We start from the raw sequence: 23,941 nt of genomic DNA, 5'->3' as shown, positions 1-23,941 counted from the left end.
TTCGCAGGGTCATACACCTGATAGGAAAAGCTTCCAAGAAATCCGTCCCTCAGTCTTGTTGATACTTGATGCCGAAAAGGCATTTGACCGTTTTAGCCCTTTTTATTCCATACCCTGCGGAGATTGGGCTTTTGTGACTGGTTTATGACAATGATTTAAGCCACTACGTGATGCCCAAAGCCAAAGTATTGGTAAATGGGGTAAGCTCTGACCTCATTCGGCTAGGTCAGGGGACGAGACAGGGTTGTCGCTGTAACCCCAGTTATTTGCTTTGAGTTTAGAACCATTTGAGGTCAAGGTACTCACAACACCGCAGATTCAGGGCATCCCTTTTGACTCCATAGAACATAAAATGTCACTGTTTGCGGACGACATATTGTTATCTTTAACATCTCCTCAGACCGCTCTAGTGACCCTCATAGACGATTAAGACCAATTTGAACACGTGGCAGGGTTTCGTATCAATCTGTCCAAATCCTTTTTACTCAACCTTACAATTTCACCAACAGAAATGGCCTCACTGGGAACGTATTTACCCTTTCAATGGGCTAGAAAAGCCATCACATACCTGGACATTAAGTTCACCCCTAACATTTCCAACCTATACCGGGCAACAACCCTCCACTACTGCAGCAACTGAGATTGTACTTTAAATGGTGGGCACCCATGTATCTATCCTGGCTGGGTCAAGTTCATGAGATCAAGATGAATGGATTGCCTAAGCTGCTTTATTTAATTCAAGGGCTCTCAATTGACCTGGAACGTGGATTCCTTCCGGCTCTGCATTTACTAGTAATTCAATTTATATGGCTGAATCGCAGGGCTCATCTCTCGTATAAATTATTACATTTACCTAAATCAGCTGGAGGCCTGGCCTTGCCAGACTTTAATCTATATTACAAAGCAGCTCAGCTGAGGGTGCTTACGTAGTAGTCGGTCAGAGAATCAGATAAACACTGGCTACATATGGATAGGGCGGTGGTTGGGAAATATATTTGGGATCCACTGTGGAAATCTAAAGCTGACAGGCCTGCTATTGCCTATGTGAGCACCCCTACCTGAACTACTCTGAAGGTGTGGGATGAGGTCAACAGACAGGCCCAGTGGACAACCTTCTCTCTTCATTTACTCCTATACATTTAAATCTGCCATTTATACCAGCGCTAAAATCAGCTCCCTTTGAGACATGGCGGTTGGGAGGTTGTCTTGTGAAATCTGACTTATTTCATAACTGGGATATTAGGACCTTTGAAAATTGCCAGAGGGATTTCCACCTCCCCGCTATACCCAACTGAAACATTGCATACTCATGCCAGAGGTGACAGAGGATGCCACCAGAGAACACTCTCCAATTGATCAATTTGCCCAGAGAGGTTGTGCCCCAAAGGGCAGGGTCTCCTGTCTATATGCACTTTGGCTTGATTCCCTAATTACACCCAGACCATGTCATATGGAGCGCTGGAAAGAGATCCTTGGGGCACCCATTTTCAAATCTATCTGGTATAAACTATGGTGAGATATCTCTCGTTTTAATCATTCTATGGGATTGAGGGAAGCTCACTATAAATTGTTCTTCGACTGGTATCAATATCCCACCAAACAAAAAAAGTATTTTCCCATACATCAGATATATGCTGGAGGGGTTGTGGTTTGTTGGGGGACTTTGAACATACATGATGGGATTGTCCGAATATTAGACCTTTTTGGAAAGAAATCATGGTCCAAATTAGGGAGATATTGGTGTATCCGATGTCTGACGACCCTGGATCAATCTTGTTGGGATTGAGCAATGACTCCCTCAAATACCAAACAAGAAGGGGCAAGCCAGTGATGTGACTCTGTTTGGGGATAGCAAAAATGACAGTGTTAAGAAGTGCCCTCACTCACCCAATGTCACTTTAGGCTCTGGCGGGCAATCATGATGGAGAGAATGTCCGATATCTTATCAGATTCTTATAAAAATGTTGAATATACATGGGGACCCATGGTGCACTACCCCTCAAGGGACTTGCCCCTGTGTGCTTGCCCCACTCGGACCAGGGCCTTACATCTCTTTCAGTTTTTACCGGGCTGTGGCAGGTACAACCATATTAGGAGAATGGATTGGACGGGGTATTCCGCTCCGCACATCTTCCTGGAGTAGCTGATGAGCTGAGATTTAGACACACAAAGCTAGATGCCCACATGTACCGTTAGTTACTTCAGGAGTTGAAGGGGAGGGTGGGTGTGGGAACAAGGTTATTGAGGGGGTGCTGTATTTCATTGCCTACACAGTAGGCAATACATGTGATGCAGTAATATGACAATTCCAGGTTGAGCACACTGTAACTGGCGATAGCTATCTTTTTCTGAAGGAATTCTTTCAATGCAAGATTGTACTACTGCCTTACTTGGAAAACAAAAAAAACTGTTTTGAAAAAGAAAAAAAGATTGTATTTCTATAATGACCGAACCCCCCTTACCAGGTTGAAACATCTTAAAGATAATCTTCTTCTTTAAATCTTTAACAGCTTTACCTTTCTCTCATCATTTTATAAGTCTTTATCTTTGGTAATCCTAGCCTTGGTCATCTCTCGACTGGACTTCTCCAATTGCCTTTACGTAGGCATCCCAACTTATCAGCTTAGACGCCTCCAACTTGTCCAGAATCAGGCGGCCAGGTTGATCTTCCATCAGCCTAGATGGCATCACATCCAGCCTCTTTTGAAGGAACTTCACTGGCTACCTGTGGCCAAACGAGGTCTTTTTAAACTGGGGTGCACCATTTTCAAATCTCTGTACGGAAGCTCACCAGCTTTCATTTCATCTAAAATAATACGCTATGTTCCCAACCGGCTTCTCCGGTCCCTCCATCACAACCTGCTAGTCATTCCTACCTTCAAACGTAAAAAAACGGGCGGCGCTTGTCTTGGAGTACTGGCACCACAGTTCTGGAATTCACTCCCGCTGGAGATAAGAACTGCACCCACCTATGCCTTATTTAGGAAACCTTTGAAGACTCGGCTCTTTTCTCAGGCTTATGACAACTAGCTCCTGTTTCTTGCCGCCTCATGTTTCTCCTAGCGCCAAGAAACCGTTTGGTGAACGTGCGCTTTATAAATTTCATGTAACATAACATAACATAACAAAATGAATTTCTTGTTTAAACGTTTTCTGTTTAAATGTGTATGACTTCACAAATAAACTGTTCTACCTGACTCTCCTGCTTGCACTCCTTTGAACATCCTTCCTAAGTTGTCTGCAAGACCTTCTTCCTATCTTATATGCCAGGTCCTATTTCCTACACGCGTTGTCTTGGCATTCAGTTGGCCACCAATCAATTAATCTCTCTACGCCATCTCTCACTCTACCCAGCAGCCTTCTCACTAACATCCCATCTTATATGGCATGTATTGACTTTCATTCTTCCCACTTACATCGCGTCTACCTCATCCTCCTACTCCTCTCCACACCGTCTTGTCTCAACTGCCTATCATTCACCCACTAATTTTATTACACTTCCCTCAAGTACGGATGCAGTTACTATCTCAGCTCATAATCGTCTTCAATGTCCCCCTCTTCTCACAGCCTACATCCTAATTTCTCATCTCCTCCCCCCTCGGTTGGATACTAAACTGGTTCTTCTCTGAGCGCTAGCCTAGCTTCCCGAATATCCAACCCATCACAGACAAATCTGGTAAATAGACCCCATGACCTCACCCTCAAGCTAATAAATCATTCCATACTGTTAGGATCTACTCTTTGTGGGTAGATGGAATGTAGAACGCGGCTGCACTGGATCTGTGCCCATGCCCTTGGAATGTGTATTATTGAAGGGGAGAATGCAGTTGGATCAAGAATAAAGACAAGAAAGATATCGCAACTCACGAGTGTTGGCATCTTTACACAAACCATCTCCCCCCTGAACGCTTATTCTCACTCACTCTTTAAGAAAATTCACACCCTGTCACAAGCAGTTTTCCAACTCAATTTCTCGCTGTCCACACTGAACTGCTGCTCACACCATTATCCTCAATCCATTCCTCACTCCCTGAATCACCCCTGGAGTGTAAACCTATGTATTAGAAACTGCACATTTAGGCCCAACGGAAAAAAACTGCCCTGGTTCATGATGATCAGATGATCAACGGTTATTCTTTTTTTTGTAACCATTTTATTTTACATTTTCAAGAGACAAAAAAACACGACACACAATGTGGTTCCAAATGAAGCAGTGAGCAGAATAGAATATGGGAGGCACAGCTCGAGCACCTACGATTACAATAAATAAAACAATTGAGCTACAACCCTGCCTGATGAGTACATAAGAAAACCCCCACATCCTCATGAAAATTCTAAATGAGAAGAAAAAAAAGCCATCAAGGTGGGAGTTTGGCTTCTGATGAACCCCCTTTGGGGTTTAGGGAGGACATGATGTATATATCGGATGCCCGGAGTGTTGCTAACATTGTCATGGAGAGCCCCCCTGCCCGTTGTAGGCGCCTTATGTGGGTAGTGAAGGGAATCCATATGGCATCAAATTTGGCTACTTGATAGCGAATGATGGCAGTCACTTTCTCCAAAGGACCAAACCTCCCCCACCACATGATCAAGGAGGGGGGTACCGGTTGTTTCCACATTTGAGCTACACACTAACAACAAGTTGGAAAATAGGTGGCCCTGGAGGTCATTGTGGGGAAGAGTCTATCAGCCCGCGTCTCCCAAGAGGATCACAAGGGAATCTAGTAGTAGTAGAACATTCCTAATGGCCTGTATTGTACGCTGGATCTCAACCGAGAATATGTGGATCAGTGGGAAAGACCACCATGTGTGAAGAAATGTACCTTGTTTGTCATACCCCTTCCAGCACAAGTCAGGACCTCCGAACATGTTAGAAAGTCTAACGGGTGTAGGGTACAATAAAGTTAGTATTTTGTAGGCATTCTCTTTGTAACTAACACATATTGAGGATGTAGCCTCTCTCTTCTATATGGCCCCATGTGTCATTGAAAATCTCAGTATCCAATTCCTTTTCCCAGGGAGGCTAGCTGTAGAAGATATTGGTATAACCACAATAAGCCTTGGCGCATATAATATTGAGCTAGGGGAACTTGATGGGTGTGTAGTCGCGCTGGAGAGCTAAGCGTACTGGGGGCATGCCTGCCCAATGAAGCACTTAACTCAACCTATAAGTTTCCTGTTGAACCAAGGTGAATTTAGTGACTAAGTCGCCCAGTAATCGTAAGTCGCCGCCGTCCTAGAAGTCTCATAGGGCAGGAGAGTGGCCCTGTACCCAGCTAAAAGAGCCAGGATTTACCCTGCCTGGGGGAAAGTCAGGGTTATGCTCCAGGAGGGTAAGCTGAAAGGGGTAAGTCAGGAATCCCCTGCATTGTTGTACCTCCGTCCAGTAAGTTAAAATAGTGAACGTCAGAGGTAATAGCTGGGGAGTTCATTTTCAAGCTGTTAAATCTGCCCAGCCTGGAGATTTATAGCTTCCCGCATTGATAAAGAGCATAGAAAGGGAGGCGAGGAGAGGGGGGATATTGTTAGAGTTTATTTCTTTCGTACGAGGCAGGAGTTGAATTCCCAAGTAGTTAATGGCTGATGTCTCCCACAGAAAACCACCCTTCTGGACAGGGCCCATGAGGCTGTGCAGGGGGTCCGCTTCGCCCATGGCTCATGACTTGGAGAAGTTGATTTCAAAGCCTGACATCTGAGCGAATGAGTCCAACTCCGTCATCGGCATCTGTAATAAAATGGAGGATATCATTGGTAAAGAAGACAACTTATTTTCTCTGCTAATTGACCATCACACCTCGATTTGTCGGAATGAATTGAATCTGAGCCACTAGATGCTCCATCATGAGAGGAAATAATGAGGGGGACAAGGGGCATCTCTGCTGGGTGCCCCCGTGTCAGTCTGATTGGTGGGTAGAAGAAGCTCTTGATTTAGAGTTTGGTGGTAGGCTTCTAGAAATTGGCGAGAATAAAATCTTTCATGTTGGGCCCTAGGTTGATCTTGTCTAAAAACTTAGAGAGGTAACCTCAGTTGACTCTGTCAAAGGCCTTCTCGGGTCTAGAGAGAGAAGGGTCATTGTTTGTTTCAGCTGTTCAGACACCTCTACAAGAGCCACCACCAATTGTGTATTGTCATGTGCCTGTTGGTTGCGGATGACGTCAGATTGGATCAGAGAGATAAGGGAAGTCCAGACATGGTGCAAGCGGGCCACAAGGACAGAAGCAGACAGTTTTACATCACAATTCAGCAATGTCATAGGCCTACAGGAAGAGCATTGTGTGAAGGACTGCCCGGCTTGAGGAGGAGGGTGATTTGGGAGTCCAGCATGGTATCAGTAACCCCTCCAAGGGTCAAGAAAGACCTGAACCCCTTCACCAAGGGCTCGATCAAGAGAGAGACATAAGCTTTGTAACAATTGGTCATGTACCAATCAGGGCCGGGTGCCTTGCATGAGGGAAGGTTACTGATCGCTGCCCGGACCTCTTCTGGGATGATATTGTTCTCGAGGAGGCGCAACTTCTCAGTTTTGTCAGGGGAGTGTATTTTTTCACAGATAGTCATCCTGATGCTAAGCATCAAGTTAGTGGGCTTGGTAGAGGGTGGAATAGCAACTTTGGAAAACTTTCAGTATCTTGTCTGTCTCTTTTCGGAGGTGTTCCACATTGTCTGCTATCTCCCTGACATAATTGCGTGTGACCTGTCTGCCTTGTCCCCTTTTTGTAGTAGGTTTGATTAATGTAAAGCAGCTTCTTGGCTGCTGTTTTCGTCAGGAGATGTTCAAGTTTGCACCTAGGTCTGTCAGGGTCCTATGAGAACCTCCCAGTCTAATCAACAGTTATGGTAACTTTAATGTATTAAAAAAACCTGTCCTATAACCCAGTCCGAGAAATCTCCTCTCCCTACCATCCAGATCCACAGACCTTCCCATCTATATCTCCAACCTGGAATAAGATTCTTATGAACCTAGTTCAAGTTTCCACTGATCGCCCTAAATGTCCTATCACCAAATCCCCTCACTCAACATAACCTAATGCTCCTGGCACATGCTTTGTAGACAAATAGTGTATAATGAATAACCACATAGTAAAATGTCAACCATTTTGTGTATGTACTGATTTTGGGGTTGCTAACTGTTGATGAGAGATTCTCTGACGGGACGGTCTGACTCCTAATATTTTCCAGTAGCGTACCCTCGTTTTCAAATCTGTCAGGGAAAACCAGATTTTGTAAAAATAATAAAGTTAGTATGGCATATATGAATAATATCTTCCCTTCAAGGTCCTTTTGTGCTTCCTTGAGGGGACACTTTTGATACCTGCACATTAGAGAAGTCATTGTTGGGCAGAAGTTTCTGTCACGTGGTCCTATTACATTGATTGTATTGTAAAATAGTATATATATATACTACATCGATTTTACATGTTTTTTAACTCTTTGCTCCAAATGACCATTTTTTTGCAAGAGCCCTGGCCAGAGGAAATTATTGTCTTTTGATCTTTTGCTTTGCTGCAGACTATGTTGTATTAAACACTAGTTGGGCTTTACACTTCCCAGGGTGTTGTGGTTTATTTTTAACAACCCCATTCCAGTGGATTTTCTGACCACCTGCAAATTCTTTTCTAGCTATCACTAGTTCACTAGAACATTTCTGGCCAGTTCAAGAGAGAAAACCCCTGGTTCCATTACACCTAAAAAAGACTGACACCAACAACCTTCCTAACAAGGCTCTGGGTAAGCTTCCCACCCTTGGTATCCAGCAGGACACTGATGCCACAACAGAGGAATACAATAGATGCCAGAAATACTTGATTTCCAATGAAAAATAAAAGGAAAAGGACTATGCCTTCTCTCTCCTAGTTCCCCCAGCATATATATCATGAAAGAAAACATCTGAGACATCTTGAGACAAACGCCTTCTCCCTCCAGTTTTGCTATTCTGTGGGCTGCCACAAAGTGCTCGAATCAAATATCTTCAAAGTTAAATCTAGCCAAATTAAATCAATGCTAGATGCTGCTAAAAAGCATCCAAATCTTCTATTCAAGATAATTAAACAGTACCACCTCTTCGCCAGCATGGCATCCACACCAGCAGCAAAGTGTAAAGAATTTGTGATTGTCTTTTCAGAAAAAGTAATGTCTATTAAGCAATCCATTCAATCAAGTTATGACATGCCAGCTGAGTGCACACTGCACCGCAAAGCCTAATGGATCTGGTCACACATTGGCACAAACACTGAGACTGAGTTACTTGAAGTTATCACTAAGGGCAGATCTTCCAATCACGGCTGCAATGCATTGCCTGGCACCCTCAGCAAGGAATTGGCCATGACTGGGTAATTCCTCACTGATATGATATCTCCCCATATTCAGGCAAATAAGCTTCACAATGTTCTCCAGTCAGGTTTAGGATAGGTGAAGGAAGTGACCCAACTAGGGTCACCCGGGTCACCCTCGACCTCCACTAGCCTTCCAAGACAATGAAGAGTCGATGACGCAGTAGAGAATGCAATCTAACTAGTTTATTATCAAAGTACACTGCAGTGAAGTCCAGTCTGACCAGCCTCCTATGATGGCTGACGAGGGACTGAATCTATCAAGCATAAAGTTAGATTATGTATGTTGCAGAGCCCACAAAGACCCGTCCATAATGGATAAACACTGGTAGATGTCATAATACAATGTGGTATAGAACATAAGTTTCAATTTCACAGCCTGGTACAAGCTATCTACTGCCCAAGATCGTCTGACTTAACTTACCCACCAGACAGGTGGGAGAAGGCCTCATCTAACGAGAAAGGCATGTTAATGAGCAAAATTCAACTTTATGCGAAACTAAGCTTACCAAGGACCATTTCTTGTAAATGATTAAGTAGCAGTTTCGATTATAATACAAGATGGCGTCTGCTAGAGGTAAAATTGTTGCACAGATGTCAACCTAACTGACATAGCATTTGTGCTTATTAATTGTGTATGCATACAACGAGAATGTATTATAAAATAGCTATATAAATGTTATAAAATACCACGTACAATACGAGTAATATGGCAATAACACATGTCAATTCTAACAGACCCTTTGAGCATTCATAAGCTAATTTATTTGCGCTATCAGGTTAGGGTCTTTATAATATTACAGGAGCAGACAATATAAAAGAAAAATACAAGCAACAACATGTTGTGTACAGATGTATGTATATGTGCATAGCAAACATATGAAAGAAAGTAACACTAAACATCATCAGTACATGTAACATCAAGAACAGAACCTGCAAGAGAAGTAGTTGAACCAAAAACACCTTCATCAATTTGCATAATAGTAGCGAGCTCCTTTTGAACCATTATAGTTGCATAAGTATCATGAACTGAAATCCTTTTGGGAGACAGATAAGTAGCACAGTACGAGCAGGATAAAGGAAGGCACTGAATCAGAACACAGCTACAAGTTAAGAGTACAATGAAATATATCACCTTTTCTAGAATCCAACTGCAACAACCAAACAGAGACCAACTCAGATTACCACTCTCCATTCCCTGTACATTTTCCAAGATGTCTAGAATATACTGGGTGATATTCCTTTCCATATTTGTGATACCAACCACACACTGCTCTCCTATTATTGCACATGCACCACCGCTCTTAGCTAAGATAAAATCAACTGCATAACTTGTTTTTGCAGAGTATATGCGCATACTTTTTAAACTGAGTGGTGATGTCACGTAAAGCTGCTACTGTAAAGTTAGACAGAATTTGCAATTTATACCTAAAGTACTCTCTAGCTCGTTCGCCCCTGGCCATGGCGGTACCACCGAAAGTAATGATAGAGGAATATATCCAAAAGTGATAGCGTTTCTGTAATTATTGACTTCCAAATCTGTAACACCCTCACAAAATTATTTGGTCAATGTCCTTTTAACCCATCTCGTATTTGCTTTACTATACTTGCAAAATAACACCATTCCCAAAGCCACTTCCTCTGCGCCATTGTATGTATTGGAGTATGTACCATTAGATAGAATATAGAAACCTGGGTGTGCATAAAGCAGACCTTGATAATCTACTGGAACATATCTGATATTCATTCCCTTCATACTGAGATAATTCTTCCTTCCTAAAGGCATTATATTCTTGTACAAGATTAATCCAGGACAATTTAGATACAGGTAAGCATCTGTTCCATTGATTATTGGGCAGCACGCTGGATAATAACCTGCCTCTCGAATAACTGTCAGATCCTGATAATGCCAACCTGTTAGAGTGACCTTTTGTCTTTTCATATACAGATTATCACAATACATATCAGGGGTGCAACCTGGGTACCCTGTCCCTCTCGGTTTTCTATAATACAAGCAAAGGACGGGATATCCCATACCAAATTCACCCTTTACCTCTACAAAGTGGGGAGGACGAACGTATGTATAGTTCACTAATGATAATGGATAAGCAGTCTATAAACTTGTAACGGAATCAGTGGGATAACAAGCTGTGTTATCCCTGAACAATGTTCTGAAGGTGTCTAAGAAAACATTAACATTACTCTGCATAGCTCTTTAGCTACGATCTGAAGGAACAATCTGATATGAAACACATGGGGTATCACCAGAACACTACAATACCCAGAACATCCCCCCTCCCACCAATAGGAACAGCAGTATGAAAACAGCACAAAACACCTTCTTCCTGAGCAAACAATCAAAACCTATCTGCCCCGGTCGCAAGGCAACAAAAGGCTGCTCATCTTCTGCAATGAGACGACCAAACAGATACATTTTTACTATAACATTGCAAATAGATTCACCAGAGAGAGATGTCATGTAATGGAGCCAATGATGGAGAGGACAAGGACACAAAAAAAGAAAAAGAAAATGTCAAAAAGATCAGGGTCCGTCTCAAGCTTGCCTGACAGGCTTCTAATGTCCAATCCTCGGTGGTACTATTGAGCACTTCACCGTGGAGCCACACTGTTGCAGTCCATCAGCAAATGTTCACTGTTCTCAGGATAGGGCACTCTCCCTCCTTCAGAAAATACGCTCAGCTTATCCTGTCCTGCGTCACAGGCAGTGCACCAATCTCCTGATCCCTAGTCTAATAGCAAAAAACATAAACAAGGGGCATTTTCACTAATCTTATCCATGAAGTCTATCCCTGCTACGCTCACTTTTCTTTTGGTGCACTATCTTTCTGTTGAGGACGCAAATTGTACCTTGCTACTCCAGGCACTGTCTCATCACGAAGAAGAATCTGAAATTCATGGGGTGTTGGGGCTGAGATTCAGGCTCCTGTGGGTCAGGTGAAGAGGAGGCCTGGGCAGCCCTTATTTCTGGGGGGTCTGCCGCATTCAAAACAGCATCATTCTCCTCCTCTGTCTGTGTCCAAATCAGTTGGGCGTCAGAAAAAGGAATAAAACGTGGAACCTGCTCAGTCTCGTGATCCCCTATTCCATCGCAAACCCAATTATCGTAGGAGAGAGGGAGTGGAACTCATCAACAATGTGATGGATGTATCCAATTCTTTAGGCCGTCCACTTTCACCGCTTTCCTTGTCACGATAAGCACCAAATGTGGTCACTACCATCTGGGCTTCAAACTGTCTTGTCTCAGAAAATTCTCAATTAAAATTTAATCACCAGGCTGTATGGTGTGCCCAGGCCCCTCAGGTGCTGGAGGCAAAGCTTCAGATATCTGTTGGTAGATAGAACGCAAGCTTTTAGTGAGGTCATACAAATAATCGACAAGCAGAGGATACTCAATTTCAGAAAACCTTTTCAGTCTAGGGACACCCCACACATTTGCGGGACAGCTGAAGGCCACCTCATAAGGCGATAATCCTGTCGTAGAATGGGCTGTCATTCTGGTGGACAATAGAGCAAGGGGTAATGCATCTGGCCATTGCAATCCAGTACTTTCCTTAATCTTTAGTAATTTTAGCTTGAGAGTACCATTGTACTTCTCAACTAAACCTGTTGAATGAGAATGATTTGTTGCATGAAATTTTTGCTTGATGTGCAGACCATCGCATACCAACTGGATCACTTTTGCATTACAGTGAGTTCCGTTCTCACTCCATATCAAACGGGGCAAGCCGTAGCACGGGAAAAACTCCTTAATAAGAGCCTATTCCGTCGCTATGGCTGTGTTCTCCTTAGTTGGGTAAGCCTCAATCCATTAACTAAATGCACAAACAACCGCTAGCACATATTTCAAATTATTGACTTTTCAATATAATCTATCTGGAGAACCTTGAAAGGGAAGGAAGGTGGTGCAAAATTACCAGAAGGTGTATGGGTACCTTTTCCAGGATAAATAAACCATACAGTGTTTCACCAAATGGGCAGCAACTTTTGGGATATTGTTATTTTGCCACAAAGGATCCAATAGCTTGCAAATTTCCTTTGAACTAATATGAGCTGGACCATGTGCCATTGTCACTACAGGAAATATATATGCATTCGGTAACATCCATCTTTGTTTTTCGGATTTCTCAGTCCAGTACCTTTCATCATCTAAACCCCCTGTACTCTCCTGCCACACTGCCAACTCCTCAACTGTTGCCTCAATCTGTATTTCTCTGACACTCTCTAGTGAATTTTCAAACATAGTAACATCTGGTAGCCATCTAGCAGGACCTGCCATAAACATTTTCGTTATTTTCGACCTGGCTAATTCTTTTGCTCTCTGATCCACAAACGCATTTCCTCTCCTCGCATCATCAGTAATTGCTTTATGGGGACTACACTTCACTATTGCCAATCATTTGGGAAGGGTCAAGGCTGTTTAAAGCCTCTCTCTCAATGGACCATGCTGAATCCTAGTGCCATGTGAAGTCAAAAATCCTCTCTCTGCCCAAAGTCGCCCAAAATGATGGGCCACCCTCAAGGCATACTGGCTGTCAGTGTAAATGTTGACAGCCAGTCTTTCACTCAATTCACATGCTCGCAAAAGGGCTATTAGCTCCGCAGCCTGCGCTGATTGGTACGGAATACGTAATGTCTCAACTACGGCCCGCAGTGTGGTAATAACATACGCTGCTGTAGTGGTGCCATCTAACAATTTAAAACAAGAGCCATCAACATATAGTTTCCCTTGTGGGTCAGATAGGGGAACATAAGTCAAGTCTACCTGACCCTTTGTCTCTTCTTCGGTGCGGAACAAACTATCATGGACATCCGAGACCTTACCTTCAGAAGGGAGGGGTAGTAACGTGGCTGGGCTCAGAGTGGCACATCTTTTGATAGTTATATGAGGTGCATATAGTGTCAATTCATAACCAGTCAGACGAGCACTGGTGAGGTGATGCGTCTTTGTTTTGTTCAAAAGTACATCCACAGCATGAGATACCATTACTCTGAGATCATGATTAAGGACGAGCCCTGCCCATTGCTGAATAGAGACTGCCGCTGCAGCTCTTTAACAACTCAGGAGGGCTCTGGCGACAGGGTCAAGTGTAGTAGAAAAGTAAGCACCCGGCCTCTGCTTATCTCCAAAGGCTTGTGTTAACACCGAAAGCACACAACCGGCCGTTTCGTGTACATACAGCATGAAAGGCTACTTATAATCAGGCATACCAAGCACAGGTGCAGAGCAAAACGTAACTTTGAATTGTTCAAAAGCATGCTGACATTCATGCGTCCAGGGCAAGGGTTCATGCACATCTTTAGTTGTTAGGGAAAGCAGCGGCTGTATTAGTAAAGAATAAAGAATAAACGGGTATCCAGTGTCGACAATATGAGGTGATGCCTATAAAAGCACCCACATCCCTTTGAGTCACAGGGAGAGGCGTCTTACCAAAGGCATCAACTCGTTCAGGTGTTAGCCTCCAACCCTCCTTTGACAGCAGGTGATCTAAATAGGTGACCTGCTGCCGACAATATTGAAACTTGGAAAGGAACACTTTATGTTCTTTAGTCGCCAAATGCATTAATAATTTGACCGTTGCATCCTGACAATCCTCTTCGGTATCCGAGGCTATCAAAATGTCATCCACGTATTGCAATAATACATTATCTGCCGGAAGAGAGAGAGAGTTCAACTAACTTTTCAAGGCCTGGCTATAAATACTGGGACTTTCAGTGCACCCCTGAGGAGCTCGACAGAATTGAAGCCAGAGCAAAGCCGAAAAGATATCTGCTGTCTGGATGAATAGGAATACTAAAGGTAGCATTTTTCACATCAATCACACAAAAGAATTTGGCTGTGGAAGGAATCATTGTCAAGAGAACGGTAATGTCTGTAACTACCAGAAACTGAGGGACTACTATCTTATTGACCATCCGTGGATCAATCACAAAGCGATAGACATCAGGATGTGCATCAGGGGAATCCAAAGGTGCCTTCTTAAGAATAAGAAGAATAGGGCTATTGCATACATTCGCTACTGTTTCTTCAACCACTCCCGATTTGATCAGGTCCTGTTTAATCTGCATCAAAGCCCGTTCCTCACCCTGTGATATTTTGTACTGGGGAATATGAGGGAGCACAGCATTATCCTTGACCTTTATAGAAACTGGTGGTATCTGCAACAACCCTACATCCGTATCCCCTGTGGCCCACAACGAGGACGGCAAATCCTTAAATTCAACAGCAAGTGGCGCATCCTTTGCCAAACACTGCTTTGCACTAACCACATTAAGTCCAAGAGTGATATATACACCATCCGGGGAACAATAAATGGTAGCATGTAACTTCTTCAACAAATCCAATACTAATAAATTTTCCCCACAATTGGCCGTCAGCAGAAATGGGGAGTCCACAGTAAAAGGACCAACAGTCCAAGCAAGAGGTTGGGAAATGGGGCTCACAACCGGTATGCCTGAAAAACCTACCGAAACATTATTACAGCCAGACAAGGCTGCCCTGGGGAGAAACAGAGCTATTCATTGCACCTGTATCCACCAAACATTTCTGTGCTGAACCATGCAAATCCGCTGTGACAGGAATTTGAACTGGTCCCCCTTCCTGTCCCTGGCTGTCCTAGCTATAGTATGTACAAAGGAGAGAGAGACCCCCTTGTTATAGCCAAGGGAGAAGGGTACTCTTGACAAGTAAAACAAATATTCCCTTGGGTTATGAAAGAAACGGGATAGAAGGTTCAACTCACAACTAGGTCGTACCTCACAAGGTGCACAATAATACAATTCGTCAAGGAAAATCCCACCTAATGTTTGAATCAATTGCTAAATAGCACTGAAGTTTTACAAAAATCTTTTATTATTAAAAAATGGTTACAATGTTAAAATTTCAATACACTTCCTATCTATCACAGTTTTATGCAAAACAATTGATAAAAACAATTAATAAAAACAATAAACTGTAAAATCCCCAATAACAATCAGTATACACAATATACTATGACATAAAAAGAGAACAATGTTTTGACAGTATACTTTGTCTTTCAAAGGATCATATCCTTTGGGACAGTTTAGATACCTGGCCTGGATACACTCATTTTTGTATCAGCAGGTCCAAATTTTCCCTTGCATTATGTACAATGATGCGTAGACGCGTTTCGATGGCTTTAATTATTATTCCATCTTTATCAAGACAATAGTTAGTTCATTTCTCTCTGTATTCCTTATTGTATAGACCTATAGTTGAAAGGCTTTTGTTTGGATTATGTGAAGGGAAACTCGGTTAAACCACATGATTCGTCCACGGAATGGGAATTGAGATGTTATTGGTTCACAGTGTCAATAGAGTGACCAATCGTGAGACAGGTAGACGATGCAGACTTGAGAGGGAACTGCAGCCAAAGATTTAGTCTTAAAAGACCCTTTCATAAATTAAAAGACCTACCGGTGAAAGGTATACGTTTGTAATACGTTATGGGAAACTTGATTCGTCCACAGAATGGTAACGGAGAGGTGATTGGCTCACAGTTCGACCAATCGGGAAATAAGTAGATGACGTGGACCAGAGAGGGAACTGCGGCCCAAAAATACGCATAAATCAAAGGAATGATGTTTGTGGCTCGCTAAATCTACGCTGGCCGCAGCATCTGTTAAGAGACCTAATTCAGAACTAGAAATCAGGTATGAAGGCCTCAAGACAGAGCCATTAAACTGCTGCAGAAGGTGGGCCATATCCTAAAGTCATCCTTAACCTCACTAGATAGCCTAGTGTGGTGATGCTCCTCTTTGAGACAGTTAGAATTAGAATGGACCCGTTTGCACTCATGCAGTGCCCTATGAAAGTTAGCATTCGCTGCACCATTTTCTTTTTAGGCACCATTTTAGTCTGTTCGAAACTGATTTTGTTCAATTCCGATAAAAAGCACTTTCCTGAGTCTCATTTTTGTAACATTAGGTTTTGTTTCAGTAATAAGTACACTGTTAATGACAGCGCATAGCTTTCTCACTAGATAGAGGCCCTCTCCCACTTGTCTGGTGGCAGGCCCAAGATGGAACGACCTTGGACTATGCACGTTTGTGTAAGATACAAGCACTGAAACCTTTTTTTGTATTTCACTGCCCAGCAGCATCTGCTTGGGAAATTCCGGTGCGGGCGTGTTGCTTCCCGGCTATGAAACGTACATAATGTATCTCTATGCTTGTGGATTTCAGTTCCCTCTGTAGCACTCCTAGCGACTGTGCAGATGGGGCTCCACTCTGAGTGAATATGAATAAACAGTTATTGGTTTGTATTCTCTACTGACTCTTCATTTGTTACAGAAGGCTGAGAGGTGGTCATTAGTGACCTGGGTGGCCCCAAGTGGGTCACTTCATTCAGTTGGGGCCCGAACAGGTACTCCTTCGGGTGATTGATCCAACCCCTTTCCGCAGATGGGGGGAGGTCAAGGACATCGTCGGGTTGGAATGACGGTTCAGGGATCCCTGCATGAAGAGTGTCTGTTACTCGCAGCTGCTTCTTCTGTCCTGCCGGACGGTGCCTCGCCCTATGGTCATCCTTACTGGAGTCCTGAACAGCTAGACCCTTGATCTGACTGTTTGGTCTGAAAAGTCGGCAGTGTAGAACTGGTTCGTTTGTACTACTGATATCAGGTGAGTTTGTTTCGGCTCTATATGGATATGGTGCCATTGTGGTTTGAGTTTGTTACGTTCTAAGGACTGTTTTGATTAAAAGTGTTTGCAAATACTTTGCCAGGTGAAATAATGAGTTTGTTTTCTTTTGCCATGCCTGGCTTTAGCAAATTTTGGACTTTGTGTTGTCGTTGTCCAGCAGATGCCCGGCTGGAAGAAGCTCAGCCGGCGCCTATTGAAGGCAGCCCTAATTTTGTATGTGAGGCATGGCCTTGGCCCCCTGATGTTTAGTACATTATTCTATACTTCGTACCTTGCAGAGAAATTCACTCTCTATGTGCCCTCCAGATCCCTCCGCTCAGGAACCAAATCCCTTCTCGTGGTTCCCCGAATTAGAAGAACCAGGTTGGGTGGTAAAGCTTTTTCCCACCTGGCCCCTCTTTACTGGAATCAGCTTCCCATTAATCTGATACTATGTTCGGATTATCTTCAATTTAGGAAGCGCCTTAAGACCATCCTATTTTGATTCTGCTCTTCAGCTAGCCCTGTAGCCGCATCCGCAGTGCAGAGATACCAATTCGGGGGTCGATTCAGGGGCTATATAAATAAATAAATAAATTATGGCACAAATATACGACGGACAATGCCGAGTTGCAGTGGCCTTTGATGGGCACATTTGATGAACAGAAGATTAGATTCTTACAGGAACAGTTGTTTAAGAGACGCAGTAGACAGTCAATGTTTGATTCTCTCTGAACTTGGAAGAAGGAGGCTAAGCAAAGGCGGTTAAAAATGGAGAAAGAGGCACGGAAAGGGAGAACGCAGACATTTACGCAGAAAGCTGTAGCATGTGATAGAGAAAAACAGGAGACAGGAATTAAATGTGAAGATAGGAGATTTGAGTTGCATATTGATAAGTCCTATCTGGCCAAATGGGAAAATGACACGTTTGTAGAGGAGTTGTTAGATACCAAAACCCCTGCCTCCTTATGCCCCACAGAGGATATATCCTACTGTTCCTCTAAAGTCACAGCAGCCTGTTTCATCTTCTCCTGTAGCCCTCGTATCTACAGCTGTTATTTCAACAGCTCTAGATACGGCGCCTCCCGTTCTTTCTTTTTCCTCGACCTCTTTGACGACTGCGACCTCTGGTACATCTACTGTTCTAACACCAATGTCCTCTGTTTTTTCCCATCCGGTGCAAATATTGACTACAGCCGTACCCACTACTCCTATTACTCCTCCTCCTATGGTTACCCATCCTCAAATATCTTTGGATGTTGAAACACCTGTACAAGGGTTTGAAGACAGGGTTTGGGAGGGATTTAGGGAACGAGTGGGTCCGTTGGTGTGCTCCGGAGTAGGTGAGGATGAAAAGGAAGTATTGGCCAGACAGGCTATGAAATGGGCTAGTAATGAGGTTTATAGCACTGAGGAAATTTGGCAAGCTGTGCTTGAGTTTGAGCCTTTTCTACAGCAGCACGTTCTTCAACATATGTCTGCTACTTTGATAGATCTTTGGCGCACGTATATATCAAAATAGAGGCCCCCACAAGTGTTATTTGATATTACAGCTCACGTCTATATAGCTGATTTAGCGTCAGAACAGGTGCTCACAAATATTACCACTATAGTCTCTTATAGAGGTTGATTGTATGATAAGAGTCCCACTAAAATTACCCAGTTCCCTATGCGTGAAGTTCATCCAATTTATCATCCAGAAATACCTGAGGTGACGGATCAGAACAGAGCGGTCACTAGACCGGCGGAGGCTGGTAGCTTCCAGGAGCAATGGGTTTATACTCAATGGAAAAGAAGTGAAGTTTTGGAAAAACCCCACTGCCTACTATAAGGAACTAACAGAGGCTGCCTCTTCTACTGTAATGACTCTTGCTGATATTGAAATGTTTTTTCGTCTTCTTGTTCCAGTTGATATTTGGCAGCAGGTTCACACTCAAGATCATGCCGCAGAGTTGGACGGTACATGGGATGTGATTAAGGGATGGGATCAGGAAAAGAAGCCAGGAGACAAGCCCCAGTGCTGAGATACTTGCCTTGCCTGGTTGTAGTATTACCCATATGCACACACTTATTCCATCCAAGAAGTTAAGTTGGGACAGATTAACGGCCCGTCGACAGAAGAAGGATGAGTGTCCGCTTTCTTTACTCGGTTTGAAGACACATTTTTGGATTATAGTGGGCAGGATATGTCCACTGAGGGGGGAGTCTGTTTGTTTGTTGATAGGTTTGTTACTAATCTTCTTGCTGAAATAATGACTCGTTTGCAGGCGTCTGAAAGTACTTGGTCTACGTCTTCTCCCTCTGTTATCTTGAATATGGCCCACTATTATGAACACCGTGATCAGGAGGAGAAGGATAAAACTGACAAAAAACATATGGATTTAAAGACAAAGGTGTTGTTGCAGCAGGCATTTCGGGGTAACACCAGAGGACAGGGTGGTCCTTCTAGACAACTCCCACATACTAGGCCACCGTCAACAACACCTCTCGGGCAGAATCAGTGTGCGTATTGTAAGGAGGAAGGACACTGGCATAGCCAGTGCCCTGTGCTTTTACAGAAAGTTGTGTCCCCTAGAGGACGGGGTTTTGGTGGTAGAGGTCGAGGGACTGATCAAAATCAGAATCCTGCGGCTCCTGCTGGCCATTCTGATCATAATTATTTTGATGACCCCAGAGATGGACAGTATTATCATGATGATTATGAGATTTATGATGTAACAGGCCTGTCTTAAAGCTAGGACAGCCAGGGACAGGGTGAGGGACCAGTCCAGATACCTGTTGATCAGCGTGGCCCTTATGTTACAGCGGGTTTGAAGGGTTTGACTAAGGACTTTTTGGTGGACACAGGTGTGACAAAGAGTTCGGTTTCTCGACATATGGTCCCTAGGGCAGCCCTGTCTGGCCAAAATAATGTTTTAGTAGGTTTTTCACGTGTACGGGGTTGTCAGCCCCATTTCACACCCCCATACACGAGCCTCTGCAAGGACTCCTCCCTGACCTCAGATCAACCTGCCTGCACAGTACCCAGCAGCAAGCAACAGAGAAGCAAGCAACTGTAAAAAGCACTGCAGCCCAGTGACCCCCAACCTGACGAAGAGACACTCTCAGCCTGGCAAAAGTCACATCACTGTGGAGCGACTCTTGCACAGTCAGTGACTTTGGTGAGTCAGAATGAAGAAGTCCAGTACAGTAATGAACTTTACAAGCGAGTCACAGATGATCTCTTAGGGGCTTGGTTGGATGCCGGAAACCATCATGATATCCAATGAAGCAGAGGGTGAAGGTGCTGGGATGTATGGTTGTTCAAAAGTGTGAGTGGATTTTTGCTGTATAATCAGGAATGCCAAAGCACTAACATTGTGTAACAGCAATGATGTTATAGTGCTTGATATTGTTTCTCTGCTGCACAGACATACATGCCAGCAGATTCAGGTTGAACTCAGCATCACTCACACTGTTTTAGTCACCTTCATTTACCTTAATCATACTCACTCCCTCTCAGTCATTGACTTTCACTCTTTCATTCTCATTTTCGCTCTCAAACACATTAAACTAACACACACTCATTCAATTTCGTTCTCGTTCAATTACTCACAGACACACTTTCACTCACACATACACATAGAAACAATGCTGTTTTTTCTTTTACTTACCTTTCTTCCTCTTATGGCAACTCAGAGGCTCCATGGCAGCAGCAAAGTAGTAATCAGGTGCTGGACACAGGAACCAGCAAGTCTTGATTCCTAACGAACAGCCAGACAGAGCAGCACAGCAGGTTTATGTGGAAGACTCACCTAAAGCCCACTCCCAGTTTCTTGACAGAACTGGAAGCACAGACCTACTAGAAGCTGGGACAGTGTTAGAAGCCCTGCCCCTGCTGCTCTTTGTGGCCGCTCTTCATTGGCCTCAGGGAGGCACTGATGTGCGCAATGACAGCCACATTTCAGCAAATATACTATGCTGCCTGAAGCATGCGCAGCATGCATGAAATATGTGCAAAATAAAAGGGATTATGGTTGTGTGAGAGGATCATAGTTGAACTATGCCCCTCAGACATGCGCAATCCAGTCAGCCATCTATGGAGTGTTGCATTTTTAAAAAACACCCTGTAATCGGATCATTGTTTAACTTCCTCAGACCAATCCTCCTCCTGTCATCAGAAACCTGGCAGGGAGGTAAAAAGTTGGCTGACCTGTGCACTGCAGAGTTCATGCATGAACATTGTTAAATTAAAATACTACAAGTATGATAATTTGATTAAGCAGTGGCTCCTTGGGCTCACAGGTGCCAGGGCTACACCCTGAAGAGAACCCACCCTGGTTGATGGTTGAAATAAATCCCTCCTATTTGTTTCACTGTTTTCCTAATTTCTGTTCATAAATCTTGTCATGTATGTTAAGATACAATTAAATTTCCTTTGTTTAGTTGTGATTTGATCTGTTATTATGTGTCTTTATTGATGTCAAAATTAACTGTGAAAGGTTATTGGTGCCGCGGACACCTAGACCCACTGAATGACCTTGTTTGTGCCTGTTTGAGTTGAATGTTTGGCACCAGTAACTGAGGTTCATTGTTTCCTCATCCCCAACTTGAGTACGAAACAATAATCATTCAGGCGGACAATGTCATCCTGTGGTTGAAGTGTGTGTGTGTGGGGGTGGGGAAGTCAGAGGGTCACGGCGTGCCCATACTTTTCTAATTTAAGAAAAACAGTTACCCTAATTGTTGTGAAAAGACAACAGTCCCAGGACAGTTAATTCCGGAAGTTGAAATCCTTTAGCTGAAGTGTAAGACAGGGGATTCTCCTGTGCTGATGAAACAAAGAAAGGGGCAGGACGCTAAACAAGCCTTCTTGTCAAGGTGCCTGCTTGCCTAAAATGAATGCAAATGTGCACAACTGGTTAATCTGCAAATGTAAATGGTGCTTGTAAGCTGGCATTGGATTTAATTGATGGAATCACTTGAAGCTTCCTGATGATACAGATTTCTTCTATTTGAGTAGTATTGCAAGGCAGTTACCAACTGTGATGTAAAGTGTTGCTTTAAAGAAGTTATTTGTAAAAATGCACTACGTACAGTCTGTGTATTAAAAAAATCAATGATTTGGAAGCACTTTTTAATCTTAACTCTTTTTGTCCATTTTGTAGCAGCAGCCTATTTTATACTGTGTGTAATGCAAGTTTAAAATATCGTCTTACATATACACAGTGTTCCTGTCGCAGACTGGAACCTTATAGAGCATTTATCATACAAAAATGACTATTCTCCAATTCACCAAACAGGAATATATTTTGTGGCTCTTTGTTTACAGGCCACGGACCTCTGCAGTGCGTTAACTAATAGAGGTTTCATAATGTACAATAGTGCATTTCCCTTTGATAAACTTAACTTGCATTTTTACTCTTCATTTAAACTGTGGGTTATTTTATAGGTAGTTTCCTGAAAGTGAAAAAACATTAAAAGTTACAGAATATTTAGGTTTTAGTCACACCTTTGACCCGTCTCCACTTACCCCGCAACCATTGCGCCCAGCATCACATTTCCCATACATTTTTAAGTTGAAGCCTACTGACTTCTTGGGAACATTCTGAAAGCTTCCCTGGGAATCCATTTTGCACATTGCTTACCATTGGCTTTATGGTTTGTACTCACAGTTACTTATTTTCTATTTGATTTAGACTGTCCAGCTTGCGTTTGTGCCTCCTTGGGCCCATATCCTGTTTACTGTATTATTCCACAAACTTACTTTCTGTAAACAGGCCTTTAAATCTTGTTCTAATCATGTCACATCAGGCTTCGTCTTAAGAGGGAGCTTGGTATTTACTTTTCTTTCTCTGACTTCAAAGTGTGTGAATTTATGTGACAATGTTGCTGTGAAAGAAAAGGCGATTTTCTAGCACACAACAAAATTTAAATACCTATAAAAGAACTGTGCTGACATTTCAGAATAAATTGGGATTAGAAAAGTAAAAATGAAGCACATTTTTTTGTAATTCTGAGGTGTGCTGGAAACAAATATGTTAATACACATCAATACACTAGGTTATGACATTTCCGTACATTATCGCTTGTGCGCAGTAAAACTATATATCTGTGCAAATGTAATGTAATTTCAGTTGATAATGTGTTGCCTGTAAAGGCAGTGCACTACCACACATGCATACTCCATACTATGCCACTCCATTCTACTCCACTCCACTCTGCACCACTCCACTCTACAGTCTGTACTCCAACTCTATGCCTCTCAATTCTATGTCGCTCCATTCTACGCCACTCCACTCGACTCTGCAACAAGCCACTCGACTCTACAACACGCTACTCCACTTGATGCCCCTCCACTCCACAGCACTTACCCCACTCCATCCCACTCCATCTACTCTACTCTACTCCAATCTACCCCACTCCATTCCAATCTACCCCACTTCACTACAATATACCTCACTCCAATCCACCCAAATCTACAGTGCTCCAATCGTCCTCAATCTTTCCCAATGGATCCCAATCTACCCCACTCCAATAAACCCCACTTTACTCCAGTCTATCCCAATCTATCAGACTCCTCTCCAACCTCCCCCAGTCCACCCTAATCCACCCCAATCTACCCCAGTCCACTCCGATCTACCCCAGACCATTCCAATCTACCCACATTCACTCCAATATACCCCAGCCCATCCAGTCTACCCCGCCCCATTCCACTCCAATCCACGTGTTACACTGTGCATCTTTTGGTGTGATTTTCCCTGTATTTTTGCTTCTATCCTTCTGTTTTTGACTGGGTGCTGAATGTCCTTTTTTCTGACTTAAGGACTCTGGGCACTTTACCACAGCTGGCCAGTGCTAAAGTGAAGGTGCTCTATGTCTAAAACCTGATGGTAGTTGTTTTCTCCATGATTGGCCCAAGGCCTGTAATTCGAATGCTACTAGTGGGGCCAGCAGCATTGCTTATGCC

This window comes from Triturus cristatus, chromosome 4_1 (assembly GCF_964204655.1).
Source record: "Triturus cristatus chromosome 4_1, aTriCri1.1, whole genome shotgun sequence".
Lineage (NCBI taxonomy): Eukaryota > Metazoa > Chordata > Amphibia > Caudata > Salamandridae > Triturus > Triturus cristatus.
This window is presented reverse-complemented; position numbering follows the sequence as displayed.